This window comes from Dendropsophus ebraccatus, chromosome 9, assembly GCF_027789765.1.
Source record: "Dendropsophus ebraccatus isolate aDenEbr1 chromosome 9, aDenEbr1.pat, whole genome shotgun sequence".
Lineage (NCBI taxonomy): Eukaryota > Metazoa > Chordata > Amphibia > Anura > Hylidae > Dendropsophus > Dendropsophus ebraccatus.
The window spans coordinates 36,537,571-36,565,054 of record NC_091462.1 but is presented as its reverse complement, the minus strand read 5'-3'; positions in this window follow the sequence as shown (position 1 = coordinate 36,565,054).

The following is a 27,484-nucleotide window of genomic DNA, read 5'->3' as shown; positions in this document are numbered from 1 at the left end:
CTGTGTGCACAGCACCGATGCATTCTCAAGACCACCACTAGTTGGCGCCTTTTGTTAACATAATGATTGAAGACGAGAAATCAACCATATCTTCTCTGTGCTTTATAAATAAGACGTTCCAGGGATCTGGGGGTAACTTGGGTAGAGTGCATTTGCCTGATAATAGGAGGATTGTACATAGTAGCAGGGACAAGATCATGTAATGAAATAAAAATGATGAACTATATAACGCTGGTGTATTCTGAAGCAAAGATCCTGAGGTGGGGGAGGGGCGCCGGAGAACACAGAGAAGGGAAACACACACTCAGGATAATTGGAAATCCTGTGACTCTTATCAGTGCGGCACATGGACATTATCAGCTGCAAACAGCCACAGGTAGAGCCAGAGGAGATACTGACATTTGCTGAGAAGTGTTATTTCCTGCAACTTGTAAAAAATGCAATTAAAATAAATTAAAATCTTTTGCTTGTCTTTTATTTTATCATCTGTATTTATTTTCTATAGCTTCCATAGCGGCAGCATATTGCACAGCAACCTGCACATAGTGCTCCACCGATATCCGTCCTTATCCTCGCTGCATCTTACAGTCTAATTTACCTATAACTCACACTAGGAGCAATTTCATAGAAAGCCTGTTAGCCCATTTGTAAGGGTTTTTTTGCATAGTGGAAGGAAAGCAGAGTACCTGGAATAAAACACACGCATGTACAATTCAGGGGGTACCTCCTTGCAAATGTACCTGGTTAAACCATTTATATAGAAAGGTACATATTGATGGGGTTAGTTATATAGTCAGTAGGGACAAGAATAACAATCAAAGTATGGATTAACATAAACACCATTTACTCAAAATTTTATAATTTAAAGGGTATCTCCCAAAGTTGTCCTATCTCCAGAGAATACAGAATAGGAAGCTGAGTGGTTGGGGTCAAAGTGTGGTGACCCCCAGTGTGGAGGCGCAGCCGGTTACTTGCCAGGTGGTTAAGCGGCGGCTCCTGTGGTGGTTGGCCGAGGTATAGCCCTGCCAGGTGCTAATTTTTCATGATGCCAGTGCCGGTTGGGCACACAGGTATGCTTGCACCCCTGCTTTTATTTTAGTGGGCTGGCTACACCTTTTTCCCCTGTGGACAGTGACCTGCCGGGCTGTTGCGGGGTCCCTTGGGCAATTATCACGGTGGTCCGGAGTGGAGTAGTGACCCACCCCGACTGTTGGCACTGCCACCCACAGAAAGGGGAGATGAGCCAAGGAAGGTGTATTTGCTGTGTCGGTGCTTAGTAAAGAACCACAGAGTCCCGTTAGAATAAATATAATCTTGTTCACTGTGAAAATACTTGATATAGGCAGCATATAATATAAGTTTGCCATGATACAATACTTTACACATGATAGACCAAATCTGTACTGAGAGTGGTAGAGGAGATACAGTTGTGCTGGCTGGGTTGCGTGCTGAGAGGTAGAGAAATCAAAAGAGTACAGAGGAGGATGTTGTGAGCGTTCCAACCCAAGTAGTACCGTGTTCTGCCGAGACTTCAGAGGTAGAATAAGAATAATACTTGAAAGTAGAGAGAGAATACTTGTGCCTGTGTTTTGACTCTTTGGTCTTTGCACCACCTACTGCCCACCAGTGTCAAGTGACCCGTCCTAGAGGGTGACACAAGCCCCAGATCTTGTTACCTGGGATGAGCAGAGTGGTCAGAGTTCTCTGATTACACTCGCGCTGTGAGATAGAGTGCATAGGCTTTTAGCAACTTTGCTCTATCCGGATCAGTTCCTTTACTTCTTTGTGGATACTGTCCTGCAATGTGTTCCTCTGGTCCATGGCATGGGTTAGGATGATCCCTCAATTGTCCTCTCTAGTAGTAGCTTAACACTGCATTGTGTGGAATAAGGTTACTTGAAGAGAAGTCGTGTAGAGCGTCCTACCTCTACAAAGTCTAAGGGTACAAACCCACTTGACGTATTTGCTGCATGAATCAGTCTTAAAAATAAGCAGGCAAAATGCAGGTTGGCTTTATACGATTGTTCTGCGTTACAATAGGCAATTGCGTATTTTTGAAGCGTGAAGCTTGTTGTTAGCAAAGCATCAGTTGTTAACAACCTGTGCGAAAAACGCATGTAGCTTCACGCTTCAAAAATACGCAATTGCGTATTTTAACGCAGAACAATTGTATAAAGCCAACCTGCGTTTTGCCTGCTTATTTTTAAGACTGATTCACGCAGCAAATACGTCAAGTGGGTTTGTACCCTCAAGCAAACAACCTCACACTTCCTCTACCCATGTGACTTCCTTCCTACAGCATGTGTAAACTGTGCTGTAAGGGTGCGGAGCGCGTGTAAAGAAGCAAAAAGAAAGATGATAGGTTAGAAGGAGAAAGAGCTCTCATTGGTGTACAGATCCATGTGATACATAAACAAACAATAACCCTTGCGTTCCTACAGCTGTGCAATACCTGGATATACATACTTAGAACAACAACATTTTGTAGCAAAACTGCTACGTGAATACTTACACTTAAAGAGTACAGGTTTTTGCAAAGGGTGTAACCAATAGCATTACCCATGGTAGGACACCACACAAGCACATAGAATCCACCAATCACATGAATGCAGTGAAAGAGTTAGATCGATTACCCTCCAAGAAAAAGCCTATACAATACACTTTTTTTCATGCCCACAATAATACCTCAATACAATGGATTCTCTGGTAGCACATCCATATACTTATCACTGATCACTCTGCTTCTGAGCACTATACACTACTAACATCAGGAGTTAATTACATTTTGATCAAAGTGCATAAGCCCACACACCATGTCAAGGTTCCTGATACCTGTGGGTCTAAGAGATGCAGACCCATGTGGCGGCCACCACCACAACAGCAGCCCGGGGGAGGGGGGGAGCTAACAGACTAACAACCCACGTTAATACCAGCAGTAAAACATTCCCGAACATGTAATCTCTAGAAAAATACATGACATGTAAATCTTGAGCCATTGCATGGCTACCTTGTAGGAATAGCATTACTATTTGAATTGCTGTCTTCACAAATGTTAGAGATTTGATTGTAAGCACGCTCAGTTGTTACTTCCCCTCCGATGTACTGCAAATCAGTGAGAAGAATAAGGCTGGGGCTACACAGTGACAAGTCGTGAAGTATGACCTCAATACTTTATACCCCATGATAGTTATTCACATTGTACTAAATGTGCACAAAAATCTTACAATATCCAGGCTTCAATAAATTTTCAATAACAAACATTTAGAGCACATAAAAATGACTAAAATAACCAATAGATTATAAACAACGAAAAATGTTATAAAAATAGTAGGTTCCTTTGGTTTTCTCAGCAGTTGAGGTATATATCCCAGGATTTTTGCATTGCAGAAACAAAAGAATTCACTCTTTCGGGTGTGTGCACACTATGGAATTCGTGCATAGAACTTCAAGAAGATTCCGCTGTGCTCCGCTGCTTGGAGTTCCGCCTGTCCCATAGGCTCTATTCTATAACCAGGCATGGAGGAATCTGCTTGAGCATAGAATGGAGTCTATGGGATGGGTCAAACTTTAAGCAGGGGCATTCCTTGAGCGGATTCCATAGTGCTCACATATCCTTCCTCAGTAACAGTAGTATAATTGTTGCTTAAATGCCCAGAAGATTACACTAGGGAACTGCAAGTGCCACTGCCAAATACAAACTGATAGCAAGGGAATTGGCTTTAAATGGGGATTGGCACAGGACCTAAGGTGATCCACCATAGTAGTCCTGTGATGTTGTCGTGCCACATTGTAATGCCCTGTATACACCATTTTGTGATCTAGCGCCATAAGGCATCTTTGTCAGATTACCAGTAATTTGGGAATCTGGCCTTACACAGCAATACAGTCACCTACAGGTAACCAAAAGCCGTTATGTAGTTTTAAAGGTTATCTCTCATCAAAGCATTGTATTTAAATAAAACTCCCCATGAAATACAACTTACTAATACAGTGTTCTCACAGATTGTACTGGCTTCAGCATATTTCTGAGCACCTTCTAATGTATCAGTAAAGAAGGGGTTAATCAGTTAACTCTCCCTCCACACACAAATACCCAGTTGGCTGCAAACCTGCTGGTACTAGGCTGCCTGGAGGAGCTATTGGTGAAAGGGTTAATTTAGGGGTCAGAAGGAAACAGTGGTCATGTACCATCCAGCATCATGTATGTGGCAGCAGCGGGCAGTGTCAGACTAAGGCCCACCAGAGGAAATCATTCTGGGGCCCACCAATGGAGAACCAGTGAGAAACCACATGTCAGTTTTTGTGCAGGTTCTAAAGCTGGGAGCCCACCGGAGGATCCTCTGGTCCTCTGGTGGGCCAGTCCGACACTGCCAGCGGGAGATGTCCAGACAAGGCCCTGGGGAGTTGAAGCATTCACTACTTGGGTTCAGTCTGTTCACACCGTATCTAGGCTGCCTGAACACTGAAGTAGGAGGCGTTGCAGCTTCACACTCAGTCCTCCGGCAGCAGGGAGAGGAGATAAGGCCAGGCTGCTCCTTTCCGCAGGAGGATCGCCGCAGTTCTACAGGGTCCCTGACCCACATGGGCACTGGAGGAGAGCTGGAAGGCATCCGATCACCAACAAAGTTGATCAGGTAGCTGTAGGTTAAAATGAACGGCCTTTCTACCTGGTGTCTCCATCGGGATGGGGACACAGGGGAGCTTGTATTAAGAAATCTTGCTTATTTACTGAGATACAATTTATTTATTTTTTTGTCAACTTGTCTTGCAAAACGCTCTCAATGCAAGTTACTTGTAATTCATTGTTTTACTATATATAGTTTTAGATATTTACACATTTACACATCACATAATTGTAATGAATTATAATCCAGACAGATAAACCATGGAATAAATGCAGTAGGTGTTGCAGATTTACTGACTGCAGAGCAATAGTCTGCTGTATACTGAAATGTTGTGCAGCAGCTCTGGGCAGGGATTTGGCAGGAGTGCTGCCTGTTGGAGGAGAGTAGGCAGGGTGGGAAAGCAATGCATTCTATGAATAGTAATACTGAGAAATTTCTCAAACTTTTGCAGGGAGGCTGCTCTGGCGATCACTAGATCATTCGGGAAGCCCATAGAAGATAGCGGCGGTCTGCTTCCGCCATTCTTATTACATGGACCGACAGATCGTTGCTATCGTGGTTGTTTGTCTTTCAACATGTTAGACATTGAAATGCAACGATCAGCCGACATCATGCATGTTTGCTGATCGTTGCCTTTTATGACACAAAGCGATTATCAGCCATAATGGCCGATAATGGACCAAATACAGACGATAATCGCTTCTTGTAATAGGGCCTTTAAAGTAAAAAAAAAATTGGTAGCAGGATTAAAGAGGTTAGCCAGGATTATAAAAGTCACAGGTACTATCTTATAAAAACAGCACCACCCCTGTCCTCACAGAAACAAGAGTGGTGCTGCTTCTAGGAGAAAGCTGTCATGGTTTTCTAAGCCTGGACGAGGTTTCCTTACAGGCCAAAACTATAAAACTAACATTTTATAGGAGCACAAAGCAAGAAAAGAAGTGTTACGGTGGTATTACCAAGAGCCAATGGTTTTTGGGGAGGGGATAAGATGCCGATTATTTTGCAGTGATATTTTGGAGAATCGGTCTAAGAATAACAGGGGATTTTTTACTATTTTCAAAGCCCCAGGTAAGGGTTTTAGAGAAAGACCCCCATAGGCCCTTAGGGCAGTATTACACAGATCGATAATCAGCCAAACCAGGCCGATTTGGATGATTATCTCTCCGTGTAATAGAAACAACGATCAGCCGATCATCGGCTGATTGTTGGTTTAGGCTTGGCCCTAAAGTCATCAGTCGCCGCCCGCGCATCACTACAAGTAGTAGCGATGCGTAGTCGATGGCTAACAATTGCCCAAACATCTGTTACCTTACCTCTACCCGCTCCCGGTCTTCTCTCCTGTGCTCCGCATCTTCCGGCGGCTGCAGTGCCTAAGCGTCCTGTCCCACTGTGGGTGTTGCTATTCTTTACACCCCTCGTAAGAGTCTGTACTTGTCTGTGATTTTGCTATAGCTGTTGTGTTACTGAAGATGACCACTAGATGTCGCTATAGTGTGAAACTATGGTCTAGAAGCTGCACGGCTGAAGTAGACTAAAGAGTTATTGTTTGAGTACGTACCAGATTCTGTTGTCCAGTAGGATTTCTCCTTTCTTCTGCCCTATTCTTTCTTTTCTATCTTGTTTACCTATTGCACTCCACGCAACCACAACACAGCACATGCGCTGGTAAGGAAGTTAGTCTCTTGGGTGAGGGGAGTCTTAGCTGAGCTTTGGAGGAGAAAGGACGCAGCTCAGATAGCTCTTCTCAGTGGTTCTACCTGGGCCCTGGCCCTCTGCCAGGTCCCCTCTACAAGTTGGTTCTTAGTCAGTGCCCGCATGGGTAGGATGCAGAACAGACAGCTCACACAACCCACTTTCTCGAAGCACCAAACACGCTGTATGATGCGCTGCCAAGCCCTTCAGTAGAGGACTAGCCTACAGCCAGTACAGTGTAGGACAGTCTCCGCAGAAAAGCCAAAGAGCTAGGAACTGATCCGGGTGGAGCAAAGTTACTAGAAAGTCGATGAACTTCATTTTGCAATGCGGGTGTACTTAGGAACTCTAACCATTCTGCTTATCCCAGGTAACAGGGTCTGGGGCCTGTGTCACCCATCAGTACGGTTCAGCCAAAGCTAGTAGGCAGAAGGCGGTGTGAAGACTATAGGAAAGGTCAAAACGCAGGCAGAGGTAGTTTCTTATTATTCTACAAGTATTCTTCTAAGCACTCCAACCTCCCGGCAGAGCACATTAGGGTTGAGACTCTCACAACACCCTACTCTCTACTACCTCAGTACAACCTTATCAACTCTACTACATCCTACTCAGCACTTATCCCACAGATCTGGTGGTTCTATGTATGTGTATTTATTGGAACTGTATCAAGTGTACCTGAAGATTCGTTGTATTACCTGCTGGACATTTACAAAAAGTAAAGCAAGTCAACGTTATTGCAGAGTCTGTGATTACTGGCTACCACCTGCACAGCACTTGCACTGCAACCTTGGGACATCTCCTTTTTCTGTGGGTGGCGGGTCCTGCCACTATTTGGGAGGGTTACTACACCCCTCTGACCACCTGTGACATAATCCCAAGGGACCCGAAAGAACACCGACCACAGGGGAAAAGGGTACAACCGGCCGTACACTGTAAAAGCAGGCGTGCCATCACACCTGTGTGCCCACCAGGAACTGGCGTCACGTGACAAAACCCTACAGGTTCGGCTGTTTGGTGGAGTCACACTTCCATCTAGCAAGTGACCGGCCATCCCACCGCTACGACATCATCTGGGGGGGGGGGGGGGCTCACCACACAATCATAGGCTGCGGTGGTCCCACCCTGTGATTGGCTGACAGGCTGCTCAGACACTGCTGTCACCGAGACCGGGAAGGTAACAGATGTTTGGGCAAGTGCTGCATAGACATCGCTAACGATTGCTGCTTGTTTACTAAAATGATTGGGCCGTAGTTGGCCCGTGTAATAGGACTCTTAGTTCCAGGCTTCCATTGGGTCTCAGCCAGAAGACTTGCACCAATGTTATATCCTGCCACGGCTTAATGACACTTTAGAAAATTGTGTAAAATCGTGTAAAACATTTGGTTCTTTGTCACAGTTTATTCTAATCTTATTCTATGTGAAAAAAGAGCTAACAAGTAGCACAAACATCAAACCTCCTAACAATATAACAAGTATAATGGAAACCTCAGCTATAAGGAGGAACCAAATATACACCGTATACCCGACCACAACAAAACTGGAGTGTTTCTTTCTATTTTATAGTTTATTTCAGAGATCCGTGGAGCATGAGAACTACTTCTTTTCTGTTTTGACTTACAATGATCTGTTTTGACATTCACTTCTTCAGATCATTGCTGTTGCTATGTTTTCAACAGATCCTCTCAGGTATGAAATCTGTACTATTGAAATTAGCCTGCCACCCAAACACTCTAGGGGAAATAGCAGCGGAGCAGAGAAAAATCATTAGAATGTTGTAGTAGAATTTTCTATTGAATGTATATAGATTGAAAGCCAACTATACATTATTCTATAAAGTCATTAGTCTCCATGTGTTCCACCTGCAGACTGTACAGGAGGTTACATGACTGGATTTGACCTGCTGAAACTTTGCTCATAGATTATTGTAAAAATGCGAAGCTTTATGAAATAATAATCATCAAGCAGCCTAATAGTATTATGCATATCTGCGTGCGTCAGAACTACACGTAATGGTCAACATAGACCTACAGGAGCAAAGATCAAAATTGGCCCCCATTATGGTATCAGGTTTTGCCCCTCAGAACCGAAGGACCAGGGTTGGGATCCATTGGCCAATTCTGTAGAGAGAGATCCATTGGCCAATTCTGTAGAGAGAGATCCATTGGCCAATTCTGTAGAGAGAGATACACTGCGGCGTCTGTAGAGAGAGGAGGGTTGGACCACCCAGTAACATGAATGGGAACAACCAGAGCTAGGTACTCTCTCCAAAGTCCCCAACGCAGCTGCGTAATGTGGCACAGAGCTTCGAAATTTTACAGATACTTTTATAAAAAAAAAAAACATGCACATTTAACATAGCTGAACACAGGAGTATCAGGGATGATAACCGTAGGTAAGGCATTTTCCCATTTCATAATGAGATGGTGCTAGAATTATGACTTTTAGAAGTCTGACATCTGGGACTCCCACTGGTTGCGAACATGTATGTAATGTATGTACAGTATAGCCCCCCAGCTACCCAGCTGTGTAGGGAACTGCAGTTCAGTCCTATTCAAATGAATGGAGTCAACCGCAGTTCCTTCCACAGCTGGGTGTCACAGTATCAGTATCACTGTGCAGGGAAAATCTCCGAAAGGGGTATAGTATAGAGATGAGCGCGACTCGAGAAAAAAGACATATGTCCATCCAGTACAGACTTGAGCATTGATCCGCTGGAAGGCATAAACCCCATACATAAATCTGGTAAACCTCTGCGCCGCGGGGACATTTTTAAGCCCCCGGAAAAAAAAACTCTGGACTTAAAGGAGAAACTACCACCAACTTTTAAATCTGCAGGAAGGCAGGGGTGGGTGTAAAAATAACAAACTTTAGTTTACTCAGCCGCCTCTCTGCAGTAAATCGGGTACGTCACGTACCCAACTCCTGCAGCGGCAACGTCACAGTGTGGCTAAAAGATTGCCCGCTCAGCCAGTGAGTGACTAGAGTGTTGTCCTGCCCCAGTCACTGATTGACTAAACAGGCAGCCAGGGTTGTGATGTTGCAGCCAGCAGAGCAACAGGACGGCAGCGTTACGAGACACGGAGGACAGGTAAGTTAACTTGTTTGTTATTTTTAAACCCTCCCCTGCCTGTCTTTTGATTTCATAGTTGGTGGGGGCTTCTCCTTTAGGAAATATCCCCCTAAGTTCTAGTTGCTTCAAACCAGAATCACATGTCTATTTTTGCCAAAGCCATGCCGATTTCCCAAGGTTACACCCTTTTTCTGGGGCACATGCAATGGTGAATCTGAGCCTTTGTGACTCCTGGATCTTTGTGTAGGTATGTTTATTTAGGCACAGACCACATAAAATGGAACAATGGCGCTTGCTTTATGTGCCCATCGGTAACATATACAGCAGGGGTGCCCAAACTTTTTACACAGGTGGCCAGTTCACAGTCCCTCAGAGCGTTAAAGGGCCACACTATAAAAAAAAACAATACTCAAATCTGTATGCAAAATGTCACAAAAACCCACTAGAGATGAGCGAACCGGCCCAGGGTCAGGTTTATATGAACCTGAACTCTCGGCTTCTGACTGTCGCTGTCTGCCCGCTCTGTGGAGAGGGTGTATACAGCCTGAGGACCGCCTGGAAAACTAGGATACAGCCTATGGCTATGGCTGTATCCCAGTTTTCCAGGTGGTCCTAAGGCTGTATCCACCCTCTCCACGGAGCGGGCAGACAGCGGGAATCAGACGCCGAGAGTTCAGGTTCATACGAACCCGAACCTCGGCCGGTTCGCTCATCTCTACTCCCCACCTCACCCCACACCCCAAAATTAAAAGCATCCCTCTTTCTTTCCACCCCTTACCCTGCCCCCACTCAACCCATCACTCCACCCTTCCCACCCTCCTCAACCAGCCCCCCCCCCACTCCGGGTGCTATCTGTTCTGCTTGGAGGAGGCAGCTCTGGCAGGATGACAGCGAGGCAGGCCGAGCGCAAGTTATAGTTACGCTCCTCACATGTCCTGTTGCGGCAGGCCAAGACAACTGATGTCACGCAGCGGGACGTGCATGAGCAACTTAACTGTCACTTGCACTCGGCCTGTAGGAGGATTAGAGGACCTGCTGTCGGCAGCGGAGCAATATCGATTCGCTCCTCTCACTGACCACCAATGAAAGAGGTGCCCCTTCCGGAAGTGCGTCGGGGGCCGGATAAATGGCCTCAGGGCACCTCATGCGGCACATGGGCCGTAGTTTGAGGACCCCTGATATACAGTATACAAAGGAACTGGCATGAGTCAATGTACCCATACAAATTGCATTTAACCGACTATTTGACCGTCACTGATTTAATCCTCATACATGAGTCACGACACTTCCCTTGTCTATTCATTCGTTGCAGCTCTTGTCTGTTCCAAAATGTTGTTTTACGTGCATGAAAAGTTACAAATCTGCAATAAATGTAATAAGCCTGAAGCAACATCCATCTAAACAGGCGATGATGGGAATGAATGTAGCTTCAGCATTACTGTACAGGAAAATGCATCTTTGCATGTGGTTTATGACAGTAAAATACAAATGAATATGAAAGAAACAAGCAGTCAGTATACAACAGGCTTATGATTTAGTGTGATGGAGAGCCTGGTGTGTATCGCCATGTAATTGTATTTTTATAGTGTATGCGGGGGATCATAATTAAAATGTGGGCCATAAATAAGTGTGGTAATAATTAGAGCATACTGTGAAATGTAATTCAGTATACCAACTGATTGACAAAAGCAGCAGGATACTGGAGAAGTACCATTCATACTGGAAACCATGTCGTATAGATCACGGCTTGTAATCGTCTCTGAGGAAGTGCGTGTATGGAGAAGAAGAGACAACCGCACTTAGTGTATTACTGAAGGAATCCTACATGACTTTTTATAAGAAGGATAAAGTCTATGAACATACTGGGCCAGATTTTACCAAAATTGTCAAATTCTTGAGGTGCTTATACACCTTCATTACAGGTGTCCTCCGGGCAACTATAAAAAAAAACAGGGGGGGGGGGGGCATAATAAAGAAGTGATACTTACCCGTCCCGGCGCCCCCACAGTTCAGTGTCACTGTTAACAGTCATCTACCGGACTCCTGTATCTCGCGGTTTCCCATGTCATCACAACACCACAGGAGCTACCCACTTAACCAGTCAGTGACTGCAGAGGTGTCCCGCCTCAGTCACTGATTGGTTAAACAGGCATTTCTGGGCAGAGCAGTGGCATCACAGAATCCGGGAGTGTGGCTGTGAGTGGTGGTGCTGCACTGTGAGGACACCGGAAAAGGTAAGTATAATTTGATTATTATGTTACAACCACCCCCTGCCCTCTTTGTTTTTTATGTTTGCTGTCGGCCAAATGTTCATGTGTTCTTTATAGGGAGGGGTAATCTGCAAAAGGACTGCTCTGGCACAGGTTTATCCTTCAAAGAACAAAAGAGCCAGGCACAAAAAATGTATTACTTCCAACCTTAACTATCTCCACAGATCTTATCTGTTGGTGGAAGTTCAGGAGGTCCCCATACAATTTATACTGGGTATAAATAGGAGGGGGAGGGCAGGGCATTTGTCCTAGATAGTAGGTGACAGGGAGGCATCTACAGGCCACTCTTTCTTGGCTAGGGTACTTATGTAAAGAAGTAGGATGACATTTGTCCAGCATTTAAAATCCATGTCTTCAGCCAAGAAAACCCCTACAGCTTTGGCAATAACTACAGGGTAGCAGCTTCTAGACCAAACAATTAAAGGGCCGAAGTTAGTGATGACTTTCAAAGGGGACATGGAAATGAACACTACTGTGACATCACTGCCTGTACTATGACACATGCCTCATATTGATATACTGTAATATCACTGAGTTATTTATACATTGATGATATTGCTGTGTTTATCTGCTTTCGGAATGCTCTTTAAATGGAAACGGAATTGAGAATTTATAATTATGTTTATTCATAAGGGAGTTATTTAGTTGCTTAATGTGTTTTGTTTTATCCATTCTACTTGCCAAGTTAAGCTGAAAGTGGGAGAAAGCACAGGAGCCTCTCTGCTGTGTGACTGGGTCTGTGAAGAATGGAGGATCAGTAGTAGTGCTTGATTAGGACTTCTGCACCATAATTTTGGTCAGAAGGATGCCAATACTACACAGAGATAATCAGGAATAAAAGTTATTACTTTTTCTATTATGGGCAATGTAGAAGAAGTAATACCTAGGAGGCATATCTAAGTGAAGGTATTGGTAAGCATAGTTTAAACAGCTTATGTGTTGCAGTTTGCAACTTGCTCCTAGTTTAAAGGGGTTGTCCAGCGAAAATCTTTTTCTTTTAAATCAACTGATATCAGAAAGATATATAGATTTGAAATTTACATCTATTAAATAATCTCAAGTCTTCCCATATTTATTCGCTCCTATATGTCCTGCAGGAAATGTTGTTTTATTTTCAGTCTGACACGGTGCTCTCTGCTGACATCTCTGGCCGAGACAGGAACTGTCCAGAGCAGGAGAGCTTTTCTATGGGGATTCATAGAAAACCAAGACAGAATTCCTGTCTCGGCCAGAGATGTCAGCAGAGAGCATTGTGTCAGACTGAAAATAAAACAACAACATTTCCTGCATGATATATAGGAGCGGAAAAGTATGGGAAGACTTGAGATTTTTTTAATAGAAGTAAATTGCAAATATTTGTAACTTTCTGACACCAGTTGATTTAAAAGAAGAAGATTTTCGCTGGACAACCCCTTTAAGGGTGCCTTTACACAGAGAGATTTATCTGAAAGATTTTTGAAGCCAAAGGGCCCGTGCACATTGAGTAAAAGAGGCAGAACTTACAAGCGGAGTCCGCATGGCGGATTCTGCTTGAATTCTGCCTGTTCTATTGCTTTAATGGGATTTCTCATGTGCCTTTAACTCTCCACTCAAAGAATGAACATGTTCAATCTTTCAAATAAATCTCTCTGTGAAAAAGACACCCTTATACTTTCATCCACATGCCTAAGCATCCACAGCAAATATGCTACTTGTAGCAGTGTCACAGCTGGCAACATTCCCAAACCCGAACACTCGAAGTTTGGCTCCCCTCAGCCGTAAAAGTTGCCCTAGGGAGTCCCTGAAAACATGGCTACAGCTATAGGCTGCATCCACACTGGGTGTATAATATACTGGGGACCTGACACTAGGTGTGTAATATACTGGGGTCCTGAAACTGGGGTGTGTAATGCTCCTTTTGTGTTTTAAAATTCTAATTAGAAAATTTTGAAAAAGAGAAAAAAACTTGTTACAAGCCACATCCCACAGAGACCACACCTACAATAAGCCACAACCCACTCTGCCACTTACTGGCCACACCCACAACAGGAACCAGGGAGCAGCGTGAGCTGCGTCAGTCAGTGATTAGCTAAGTGGCCAGTGCCTACTCAGCCACTCAGTGAAGGAGGCGGGATCCGAGCAGACTTGAAACGTCACGTCTCGGGCCTGCGTCAGACACCCGTAAGCGTCCGGGAACCGGGCAACGGAGCGCTGCGATGCGGGACCCGCCGCTGGAACAGGGGAGGTGAGTGGACGTCTTTTCCCTCAGCCACCTCCTTCCCGGTCTCAGCAAAAAAGTGCCCCCCTGCTGGAGTACCCCTTTAAATGCTGAGCCTTTAGGTCTGAAGAACATTACCAAACCTGAACAGGTCAGCTCAACAATACATATCAGGGAATAGCTGCTTGTCTTTTCCTAATATCTAGCATAACCAAAGCAGTGGATCCGATCTCAGAATCATGATTAGGCATCATGCCAATTTTTTTCTTTATCAGTTAAAGGAATTATTTAGCCCTAGAAAAAATGTAAAATTGGCTAAAGGTAGCAAAAAAATAAAAAAGAAAGTCTTGCCTGCTCCCATCCCCTGCAGCTGGTTTCTATGGCATGTTGAGCCTGTAGGCACTGGCCACTTAGCTAATCACTGACTGACGCAGGTCACACTGCTTCCTGTTTCCTGTTGTGGGTGGGGCCAGTAAGTGGCAGAGTGGGTTGTGGCTTATTGTAGGTGTGGTCTCTGTGGGATGTGGCTTGTAACAAGTTTTTTTCTCTTTTTCAAAATTTTCTAATTAGAATTTTAAAACACAAAAGGAGCATTACACACCCCAGTTTCAGGACCCCAGTATATTACACACCCAGTGTCAGGTACCCAGTATATTACACACCTAGTGTCAGGTCCCCAGTATATTACACACCCAGTGTCAGGTCCCCAGTATATTACACACCCAAGTGTCAGGTCCCCAGTATATTACACACCCAAGTGTCAGGTCCCCAGTATACTACTCACCCCAGTGTCAGGTCCTCAGTATACTACACACCCCACTCAGAGCAGCATACAGGCTGTGGCCCAAAGATAACCCTCTACTGACTGACTATATACTGGTAGTTTGTGCCCTTACTATGCAGCTGCACCCAATTTCATCATAATACTACCCCCTTCATCCTCCTGCACCACCACCATTATACTACTACCCCTTCATCCCCCTGCCCCTCCATCTTCATACTACTATCCCCTTCATGCTCCTGCCCCTCCATCATCATACTACTATCAACTTCATGCTCCTGCCCCCCCCCCCCCCCCCCCATCATCATACTACTACCCCTTTCCTCTGTAATTAAAACAAAAAAGCTATACTCACCGGTATGGCTTCTCTAGTCCCCCAGCGACTCCTCTCCATGCTCTGCATACCCGGGACATGGTTTTGCTGGGGCTGTCCCCTCAGAATCAGGGCAGTCCCGGCAAAACTGGGACTGTTGGCAATTATAGTACTTCCTGCAGGGTCAACACATCGGGCGGAAGCATTGGAACAAAAGTTACAGGGAATCACAGCAGGTGAGTATGACTTTTTTGTTTCTATACCACCTTAAACCAATTTTATATTATTTTTTTCTGGTGCTGGACAACCCCCTTTAATGCAATATGGCATCAGTACTGTGGCAGTGGTGTCGGTGCTGTAAAGAAACATTAGCTAATAGCTAAACTGTGATAATCCACTATACTACTACTATACTTTTACTATATGGACGCCCCTCTAATAATCAGGTATATAACTTTATAGAAACATTAATATATACAGATTTTTGGGTTGGAAAACCTTACCTGCACTCTAATATCTCAGCTGTGCTGCAGCTAAAATCCTATATAAATGTTAGAACAATGAAAATATCAACAAATCGACGCGCCTGAAGGATTGCAACAGCTTCTCGTATGGTTGGCTTGCACCATTTCATGGAATAAGGTCATGTGAGCCCAGGAAACCTTGTTGGCACCAATGAATCATACATCTGAATTATCAACTCCGCTGATAGTATAGATCATGATGATTTATGATGGATGATGAGCCACTGACATATTTACTTGCTGTGAGAGGCTTAAGATTACACACGAAATGTTAGGATCTAGAAATATCCTATTGGAGCTTCTTTTTATATATATTTTTTTAAGGTTTTATAGAGTCTTTATAACAATACATAAAGATTGGGAAGCCATACAAATAATCGAGACGCCTAATAGTTCAAATTAGGTATAATATTACCCACTTTATTGGATGATGGACTTTAAGGGATTTGTCAGCAGTTTTGACCCCCTAAAACTGCTAAGATTGTTATATAGATGACAGGAAACAAGTTTAATAGTCCCCATGTTGCTGATCATACTTTTAGTATAATAGACGAAAATCATTATTACATCAGAAGAAGGTCTGACGTTTTCTTTCAAATCAACTGGTTACAGAAAGTTATATAGATTTGTAAATTACTTCAATTTTTTTTTTTAAAAAAACTGCAGTCGTCCAGTACTTATCAGCTGCTGTATGTCCTGCAGGAAGTGGTGTTTTATATTCATCCTGACACACTGCTCTCTGCTGACACCTCTGTCCATGTCAGGAACGGTCCAGAGCAGGAGAGGTTTTCTATGGGGATTTGCTTTTGCTCTGGACAGTTCCTGTCTTGGACAGAGGTGGCAGCAGAGAGCACTGTGTCAGACTGGATAGAATACACCACTTCCACAACCAGCACAAGTCAGAAAATCTGCCTACCGCAGACTGGACCTGGATTTCTGGTAAGTACAGCTTTGTTTTACAGCATGATAACAACAAAAAAAATAATAATGAATGTGTATTGCAAACTTGTTTTATATCACATCTAGTGTTGATTTAGATTTTGAAAGTTATAATGACAGTGAGACTTTAAGCTATTCTGCTGTATTATTATTTCTATGCCACAAGTTTTATTATGTAACCTCTTTATCAAGTCACCTACTGTTAAGACATATGGACATCGATGTGTCATGGATGTGATGAGATACTACATAGCCTGCCATGTCTAGTCAGACAAGGCATCTAACATTAAAGGGAACCAATCACCCAGAAAATCAATGTAAAGACAAGGATATGTGCTGATAGATCACCCAGCACACTTCCCAAATATGCCCCTGTAACCTCTGTGCCCCCCTCAATTAGACAGTAATCTTACTTTGTTCAGGTCACGCGCTGTATGTAAATTTTTGCTAAGTAGTCCTGGTGGGCGTATGTAGTCCTGGTGGGCGTATGCAGTCACGGTCCGGGGGCGTATCTAGTCACGGTCCTGGGGAGTATCTAGTCACGGTTCGGGGCTGTAATCACGCCCAGAGGGGCGTGATTCGGAGGCTTGCGGTCCAGTGACGTCATCCGGCGGCTTGCGTTCCGCGTCGCGGCCGCGCCGACGTGTTCGGGAACCCGCGCATGCGCAGTACGGCGGGAGACGACGCTGACGTACTGCGCATGCGCAGGTTCCCGAACACGTCAGCACGGCCGCGACGCGGAACGCAAGCCGCCGGATGACGTCACTGGACCGCAAGCCTCCGAATCACGCCCCTCTGGGCGTGATTACAGCCCCAGACCGTGACTACATACGCCCCCGGACCGTGACTAGATACGCCCCCGGACCGTGACTGCATACGCCCACCAGGACTACATACGCCCACCAGGACTAGTTAGCAAAAATTTACATACAGCGCGTGACCTGAACAAAGTAAGATTACTGTCTAATTGAGGGGAGCACAGAGGTTACAGGGGCATATTTGGGAAGTGTGCTGGGTGATCTATCAGCACATATCCTTGTCTTTACATTGATTTTCTGGGTGATTGGTTCCCTTTAAGATCGGATGTGTGCCAGGGGGCATCAGGATCTATACCCAGAGTGATCAACTGATATAATCCTTTCAAAATGTCAAAAATATTGATCCAAACAGGGTGAACATGGTTAGCAGAATAAACATAGCTAAATGGGGTGATAAGGCATGCGGGCTGATGGGGGGATAGATAGATAGATAGATAGATAGATAGGAGATAGATAGATAGATAGATAGATAGATAGATAGATAGATAGATAGATAGATAGATAGATAGATAGAGTTGCCTATACATACATATATATGATCTATACATAATGGCTAATTTTTTCTGGCTATCTTTTACCCAGTCCTTACTGTTACCCTCAGAAGTGACTATAACAAAAATTTGATCTATTTTGTTTCCTATTCTCAATAGTCCAAATGTAAAATTACACTATTGTCAGGGCTTTAAGAAAATAATACAGAGCGGCAGTGGCATGGCTCATATCGTAAACTGACAGACTCCTGGAGATTATTGCACGGACAATACCCAGCATATGTCAAATGATTTGCAAATAATTTATGTCACCTTATCTTCTATTATTGTTTTTGCAGAGGACATAAACTGTGTCACTAATATTAAATTGTGTCTGCGGGAAAATGCCGAGCTCAGCTCTTCCCCCTTGCTGAAGATGTTGAGCCATCTGCAGAGACTCACATGCATATGGCCCATCATTTGTCCGACAACTTACACAATGTGAAGGTTTTTACTCGAAATGCCAACCTATGTGGCAGATGATATATGTGTTTCCTCAGTCCTGTGATTACCAGCACAGAGCTGTCTTGCAGTGATCCTCACCTCATCAGTTCCACAAGCTGCACTCCGAGGTGTGTGAAGCATTTGCTGCAAGATGCCTTGTGACATGCTGCAAGAAAATAGCATCCCAGTGTGAATATTTGACTGTAGCTACCGAAAAGATTAGGGTCATGATCCAACCTGCAGGAATTAGTATGGGTAATGATTTCATGATGGGAAAGGAATATATGAAAAACAAAACAGATTTCGGGGAGGTGGGTGGGTGCAGAACTGGAAATATTGGCCCTTAGTTCTATAGAAAGGTCTCGTAAATTACTATGGGGGGAGCGGTGGGATTTGTTCACATGTTCCCAGAGCAGCAATGATGTAAAGTAAATGTGCTTTTCCTTAATATATGTTATTTGTATAGAATTTAGGGTCACTATTAATGTGTCATGGTTACATTACGAATTGTTGTGAGATCGCCCTAAGAGATGAATGAGACCATGGCATTGGACCAAATTATTTTCTTTAAATGGTCATAGATAGGCGTTACATTTAGTTTGCTTCCAATTTAACTAGTTCAAGGAGTTATCCCAAGTGTTTGGACCCCCTACCAAACAGCTATCCTGTAGATAGGGGACAACTAGCTGGTTGGTGAGGGGTCAAATTGCTGGAACCTTCTTCGATCCATAGAACAGAGGAACATGGTTTCCTCAACAAATTGAGTAACAGCATGAGGATGGGGCCAGTGCTCCATCCATTCTATATAAAGCTTCCAAATATTTTTATTCACCATACTAGGGAATAATGTTGGCTAGAAACATAGAAACTTTTTGGCAGAAAAAGACCACTGGGTCCATCTAGTCTGCCCTTATAGTATTTCCCTTCTTATTATCTTAGGATATATATGTTTATCCCAGGCAGGTATAAATTCTGTTATTGTAGATTAACCTACCACATCTGCTGGAAGTTTGTTCCAAGCATCTACTACTCTTTAAGTAAAGTAATATTTTCTCATGTTGACTCTGATCTTCCCCCCAGATAACCTCTCACTGTGTCCTCTTGTTCTTACTAAAAAAACACTTCCCTCCTGAACCTTATTTAGTCCTGTAACATACTTAAAGGTTTCAATCATGTCCCCCCATTCCCTACTTTCCTCCAGACTATACAGATTCAAATCTTTAAGTCTTTCCTGATCTGGTTTATGCCTCACACCCTCCACCATTTTTGTAGCCCGTCTTTGGACCCGTTCTATTTTATCAATGTCCTTTTTTAGATGAGGTCTCCAGAACTGGACACAGTATTCCAGATGTGGCCTCACCAGAGCTCTATACAGCGGGATCACAATCTCCCTCTTCCTACTGGTTATACCCCTAGCTATACAGCCCAGCATATGATGGATCTTGGGATAAACCAAGGGTTGTTAGCAGTGACCAGAGGATTTGTCAAACTTTTTGGGTTAAGCAACATTCTCTGAACTTGAAAGCTCGGAATTTGACTCCTGTCAGCTGGAGAAGTTGGATACTGCCTTAGGGAGTCCTGGAAAACATAGATACAGGCTATGGCAGTCTTGCAGCTGTAGAGCGGCATCTAACTTCTCCAGCCGCAGGCAGTCAAATGCCCAGCGTTCAGGTCGGAGAACGTTGACCCAAACAGTCCGCTCAACACTAGTTGTTGGCTCCTCTCCTAACAACCCTTGGTTTTGGTTTCCTATAATGTAATGGGCTTTTTTTTGCTCTTTTTTAGTTAAAATTTACAGTACTGAGGCTGCGTCATTGCTGAAGGGTCATGGCTGACCACATGACTTGCTCATTGCAGGTTTCTCACTGAAATGGTGCCATGCGCATACAGGCAGCATTGTGGCCCACTGGCTGGCACTGTTGCTTTGCACCACTGGGCTCCTGTAGTTATAGTTTGTACGTTCTCCTGAGGTTGGCCAGGGTTTATTCTAGGAACTCCAGTTTTCCCATATGAGAGATGACAATATCTGTACAGCGCTGTGGAATATGGCGTCACCATATAAATTAATTATAAGGTTCGGTATAATGCATGTAAATTACAAAACCTTACTAAATCCCTGCGGAAAAGAAGAAAATAAAATCTTCTGTATTTGTATCGCTGGATTCTTTCACAGCAATTTTCTTCAGCAATAAACATCAGCGTATAAGTATTCACCGTTTCCACAGCATGTGAGCATAGCCTCAGACATGTAATTCATTGCACAACAAATCATTGATTCGACCGAGTATTTCTGGCACGTCGAAGCCTTAAAAAATACAGTATTCCCTGAAAACCCTTCTGTTCTCGATGTTTTCTGAGAACGAGAATAAGCAGCTGTAGGCTTTGAAGCTGTGATGTGACTTCAAGCACTGATAGACTGGAAAAAGCAGCTATTTAGGCTTGTAATAGAAAGAGTATGCTGATCCAAATCACCGTACACATTGCTGATCACACATTCAGGCCACTTAAAATGTCGATATTAGGGTTTACATGAGACTCTATGAGTTAAAGCAGCTGCAGGCTTCAGGCATGTAACTTCAAGCTTTGATATCTTGGCAAAATGAAGTGAAGCAGATTCCAGCACGATAGAATAGGGGACGTTCTGGTTGGTATAGTAATGCCCCATGGACTGCAAATAAAGGCCCTATTACACAAAGCCCATGCAGTCCTTGCCGCACGATAGCCCAGCTATGAAGCGTAGATTTAGGAGATTGACAGTTGCTTGTTCTGCTGATCAGAACGTGTGATATGGCCTTAAAGGGGTTATCCAGTGCTACAATAACATGGCCATTTTCTTTCAGAGACAACATGATTCTTGTCTCCAGTTCAGGTGCGGTTTGGCTCCATTCACTTCAATGGAACTGAGCAGCAAAACCCCGCCCAAGTTGGAGCCAAGAGTGGTGCTGTCTCTGGAAGAAAGTGACCATTTTTTTGTAGCGCTGGATACCCCCTTTAAGGCCCCCTTTCTGCACACTAAGACCTTCTTATATATTACCTCTTGTAGTTCTCTAATACAATGTATATTTGCCCTTAGATAGCATTATGCAATATACATATAAAATAAATCTCCATAAAATGTTTAGATATAGTCCACAGCTGAATTCATAAGGCTTGAAAGCAAAAATCTCCCAGCACTCCTAAAGTAAAAAAGGTTTTCTAGGCTTAGAAAAACATGTCCGCTTTCTTCTAGTTTGAGGCTATGTTCACACTACGTAAGTTTCATATTAATCACAGCCGTTGTTGCCGATTTGAAACAACGGCCTTAATTAATATGAAACTTACATTGTGCTGGCATCTATGGAATCACAGGAGGAGTGAAAAGCGGCCGCAGAGAACCTGTCAGTGCACAGAATGGAGCATGCGGCTCCGGCTGCACACTCATTGTCTGCAGCGGTGAATTCGGATGCGGGCACACATCCGAATTCAGCAGATGTAAAGATCCGGCCGGGTCGCAGAACGGCCGATGTTATACTAAGTGTGCATATGGCTTGGATGTAATTTTGCAGCTCAATTCCAGTTTAACTGCATTACTACACACATCTTGGAGACAGGGGTGGCGCTGTTTTTGCAAGAAGTAGCTGTGCTTTTCTTTATTCTGGATAACCCCTTAAAGCCGTTATCCAGGACTAGAAAAATGTAGCTAATTTCTTCAAAAAACAATGGCATCCGTGTCCCCAGGTTGTGTGTGGCAACTTTACTTCAATGGAACTGTGCTGCAGTACCACACACAATCTGAGGACAAAATTTGCTGTGTTTTTTTTAAATCCATTTTAAAGGGTTTATCTAGAATTAGGAAAACATGTCCACTTTCTTCCAGAAACAGCACCACTTGTCTCCAGGGGTTTTGCAATTAAGCACCATTCGCTTAAGTGGAACCGAGTTGCAAAACTACACCCAAACTGGAGACAAGAGTGGTGCTATTTTTGAAAGTAAGCGGACATATTTTTACATATTTTTTTTTACATATTTTTTATAAAATTCTCAACTCTTTATTTAGATTTTAGGTATACGTAGAAAAAATTATCATCATGATATGGTACCTGCCCTCATTTTAGAAGGTCTACTTCTGAGACAAGAAACAAGCATAGGGTAGAAGCAATACCATTTCCGCTCCTTGGACAACAAATGTAGAGAAATTACCCAGAGAATCTTCTTACTTTTTGAAGTGATTAGGGTGGCAGTAATACAAATACATACATACTCACCTGCCACCGATTCCCATGGTGCTAGTTCCGCTTCTTAGAGCTTTCTGTTCTCTATCCTTACACATAGCCATTGATTAACGAGCATTTCCTAAGGCAGGTCACTACTGGGACCAGTGAGTAAGAACTTCCTATGTGTTGGGATGGAGGAGACTCCGAGCAGTAGGATTGACACTGACGAGTATTGGCGGCAGGTGAGTACATATTTTTAACACAAGGATTTTTTTTAACTTCGGTTAGAAAATCGACTATTGAAATTTTTATTTTACCCTGTCTTGTTGATAGTTTGTTGCATGTAATTTGCACCTACATAGAGCTGTCTATGCATTCCTATGGACCGCAGCTGTCGCACTACAAGATCTATGCTCTGATCACTACTCTGTCTCTGCAGCAGGAAGCAGCTGCTTGTCTGGGAGTCGGCAATATGCTCAAGAAAAATCGTTCCCTTCCAAAAGAATGAGACTCCGCAGGAACCCCCTTCTTTTTTGGTTTTATATACTAAGCAAATAAAACATAGTAAGTGACCGGCTGACAGATACACTTTACTGTAAAGTTAATAGATCAAACCTCAATGTAACAATGTCAGGGGAAAAAATGCATTAAATCCCAAACAAAAATGATTTTGTGCTTATCCTGATTTTAGGTCAAAAAAGTGAAATCGACTCATTCATCACAGAAATGATCCCTTGTAACGCTTCCATGTTTAGCGTAATTTGGCACCTCTGGCCAGCTGCCCTACTAGCACCAAAAATATTATTCCTCACCCAGCAGGTGATAAATAATAACTTCAGTCATGATTAATACCGCATATTTCTCAACCTGACTAATGTGGAAAACTTAGAAACCTGCAGAACAAGTGTGCGTGATAATTGTGAGAGCCGTGGGAGCCCCGCGCAGCTTTTAAAGGAAAGAAATCCACAGGAAACGAAGCGTTTATCAGTCGTCCAGCTGATCCTAAGAGGCCTCATTAAGCTCTTCTCTGCTACCCATTTGTACTGTAGAGGTGATCCCTTCTCCACAAGACAAGAGCTTTAACCGTCTGCAAGAACACTTCGTCCTTTCTCAAGTGTGGTTACAAAGTGGAGCTTGATAAACTTTTCGACTTGAATATTTCAATAGTTTTGCAAGAGCAAAAAATTTAAAGGTGCGGGTTTCTAAATGCTGTGGTATACCTGTTAATAAGAAATTTTAACAAGTGTATAGTAGGTAGTAAAAATGCAAAGATGGCAAGGCTACTATCAGTGTGGAAAGGTCAGTATTCCATTGGGATGCATCCATATACTTTTTTTATATGATTAAAAAGTATTTTTAAAAAACACACTACTCACCTCTCCAGCTCCCCACCACTTCTGTCATCACACAGGAAATGTCTACTAGGTCACTGGCTGAGGAAGGTCTCTTATCTGGGCAATGATTGGCTGAACATGCATTTCTTTCAATTTTCGAGACCAAAGAGTGGAGATCAGCTGAGACCTGGCAAGGATTAGCGGCAGCAGGGTGCATTGAGGGGAGTACAATTTTTTTTTTTTTACAGTCTAGAACTTTTATTTAAAATGTATAACCCAAGTAACAACTTTGAAGGGAGTTATAGAATTCTAGCCACCTGAAATACGACAAATCACTGTATATGTTTGAGTTAAAGTGTCACCGTGTTGTTGTTTTTTTCTGAAATCAATAGTCCAGGCGATTTTGAGAAACGTCGTAATTGGGTTTATTAGGCAAATATGCCATTATCCACATTCAAAAAGACTTTCCCCAGGTCCCCCCCCCCCCTCCACTCTCATTCACTGCTCATTATCAGGAAATCTCGACTCTTTTACATTAGTTGAGCCCTGTCTAACCTATGGAGAAGGGAGGGGGGAGGGGGAGATTAGTCGCCAGCAGAGAACAAAGGATTACACAGTGGGAGCTGTGTGAAAGCCAGTATTCAGAGGTCAGAGAGGTCAGTGCTGACTTCAGAGGAGATAGCCCGATGATATAGCTGTAAATTAAACTTGTTGACCTGTTTGGGTGCCTCATCTCCCTCCACCCCTCCCCTCCCCATAGACAACCATGAAGACAGGGGGGAGAGCTTCAAACTGCTTTTTCATGATAAAATTTCCTTTTTTAGCTAATAAACCCAATTACAAAGTTTCTTAAAATCACCTGTACTATTGATTTCTGCATTAAAAAAAATTAAACGACAGTGACATTTTAAAGCAGACCGCTCAGTAAAAAAAAAAAAAAAATTGACGTCTTATGGACATGTGAAAAGTTTTTATTGGTCACTGACTGAGTGTTCAGACTGACTAATCGTTTGAATGAGCAGGGTGAAGACCAGGCTGTCACGCTCACTTTTTCTTGCTCTGACCTGCTTGGCCTCATAAACTTGCAATAGGATTCCGTCCAGGTCACGACAGGGCCAGCAGTGAACATACAAAGCACATACTTCTTTTGGCTGGTCATCCTGATTGGTTGAGGTCTAAGAGATCAAAACTTTTGATAGGTGTCCCTGACATATCAAAAGTTTTTGATGACAGGTACTCTTTAAATGGGAACTATAAAAGGCTATGCTTCCACATACAAATTCAGCATCCAATACGAACAGGTGCAATCCTGCAAACCATGCCCCCAGTTTTCCCCAGCGGCCATGCAATGCTGGAATTATTGGCCACATTGCACAACAATTGGGATTGGGTTGAGGTCAGGGCTCTGTGCGGCCAGTCCAGGTCTTCCACATCAAACACCAACTAAACTTTTATAAACCTTGCTTTGTGTAAGCTGGAACAGAAAAGAGCTAAACCCAAGTTGGAAGCATACAATTGTCCTGACACTAAGAGACCTCTGGCTGGCACAATGCAGTCAGATGTTCTCTCCTGGCATCCACTAATCCATCAGACACCAGATAGAGAAGTGTAATTCTTTACTCCACAGAACTCTTTTCCAGTGGTGGCTTTACACCACTCCATCCGCTACTGGCGGCTTCCATGCGCTATGCTCCTCCGCACTTTTTTGACCACTATAATAATATTTATTTGTATACCACACTCTGTATTTTACGAGGTCCGAACTTCAAAGCTGAGCTGCCATGATTCCTAAACGCTTCCACTTTTAAATGATCTAAAGGGGTTGTCCGGGATTTAAAAGGAAAAAAAACAGGATTTAAAAAAAAATATATATTAACTGCCCCACGGTTGTCCATGGGCTGTATCTGGTACACAAGCCCAATTTCCTGAATGAGGAGGAGCTGCAATACCAGAAACAGCCTGTGAAAAAGATGTGGCGCTGTTTAAAAAGAAATTCAGAGCCTCACAACAATCTCTTTAAAAGAATCTATACTACAGGTCTAACTTTGTGTTGACAACTTTAAGAGACAATAGAACAGTATCATTGGCTGGGTGTGTATACCTTAGGCTATGTTTCTATAGCACACAATATACTGATATGACCAGATAACATTTTTTTAAGTTGAGTGTTTGGTTAGTCTATTGATCTAACACCTTATTTTACTGCTCATACACTGACAAATGATAAGTCAATGTTGTTTGCTGATAAGGTAATCACATCCTAGGTCAAAAGGTAAGCTACTTGTGACCTCTGTGACACGGCCATGCTTCCAGCAACCGACCTTTACCAACTCTGAGACATGAGGAATGTAAGTCAATATCCACAGGGTTAGATGCTAGCAAGCAATGGAGTACAGTAATACATTATGCTGTGACATCTGCATAAACTAGGACTTTATAATAGGATAATTTCATGATTTCACCGGTATGGCCGATGTAATTTTACCAACACCAAAAGGGTTACGTTATTAAAAGAAAATAAAACAAAGAAACATGTTGGGGACCAAAAGTAAAAGAAAAGAATAATAATTCCCGAATTTAGGATTTAAAGTTGTTATCCAGAGCCACAAAAACACGGCCACTTTCTTTCAGAGACAATACGACTCTTGTCTCCAGGTCAGTTGTGGTTTGCAATTAAGCTTTATTCATTTCAATGAAAAGGAGTAGCAAAACCCCACCCAAGCTGGAGACAAGAGTTGTGTAGTCTCTTGAAGAAAGTGGCCATGTTTTTGTAGCGCTGGATAACCCCTTTATAGGCCCTATTCCACGAAACGACTATCGGCCGTATTCGGCAGATATTGGCCGCTAAGGGCGATAGTCGTCCCGTGGAATAGAGTGCAACGATCAGCCAACATCGTTCATGTTGGCTGATCGTTGCAGTCGCTTGTTTTTCAACATGTTGAAAAACAAGCGACTGATATAGCAGCAATCTGCTGCCATCGCTCCGTTAAATAGGAGCATCGGCAGCAGACGCTGCTATATCCTATGGGCTTGCCCGGACGATCAGCAATCACCCGGGCAGCTCCCCCGCAGCTCCCTGCCGCCCCTCCCGCACTCACCCGCTCCCTGCTGCCACGTTGAATAGCGGCAGCAGCGAGCACGGAACGAGGAGCAAACGAGCGCTGACAGCGCTCGTTTGCTCCTCTATGACGACCCGCGGAATAGGGCCATAAGGGGGATTTCTGGCAAATACAACTCATGTGTAAGTAGATGATAACCTGGCAGTCAGTTGTTTACGTTGGGTTCATCTTCTCTATCCTTCACGAACCAGCTCTTACGGGGGTAGCCTCAACTGGCTGAAAAGCAGTTTTGTAAGTGGTTCTTGGATCTTATTCATGGAAAAGGCCCTAAGCTTGAAACCAACACTAAAATGCCCTACGAAGGTACATGGAAAGGAGTTGCCATTATTAGGCTAGGTTCACATGTTTTTTTGTTGGCCGTTTGACGAGTGTCTTTGTGAACGTCAAATATGTCCATTTTTTTAAATCAGAGATGTTATTTTAAAATAACGGACGTTATTTGACTTCAAAATGATGGATGTCTACAAAGACGGCCGGCAAACATCCAAAAAAAGACATTGGGGGAGATTTATCAAACATGGTGTAAAGTGAAACTGGCTCAGTTGCCCCTAGCAACCAATCAGATTCCACCTTTCATTCCTCACAGACACTTTTGAAAATGAAAGGTGGAATCTGATTGGTTGCTAGGGGCA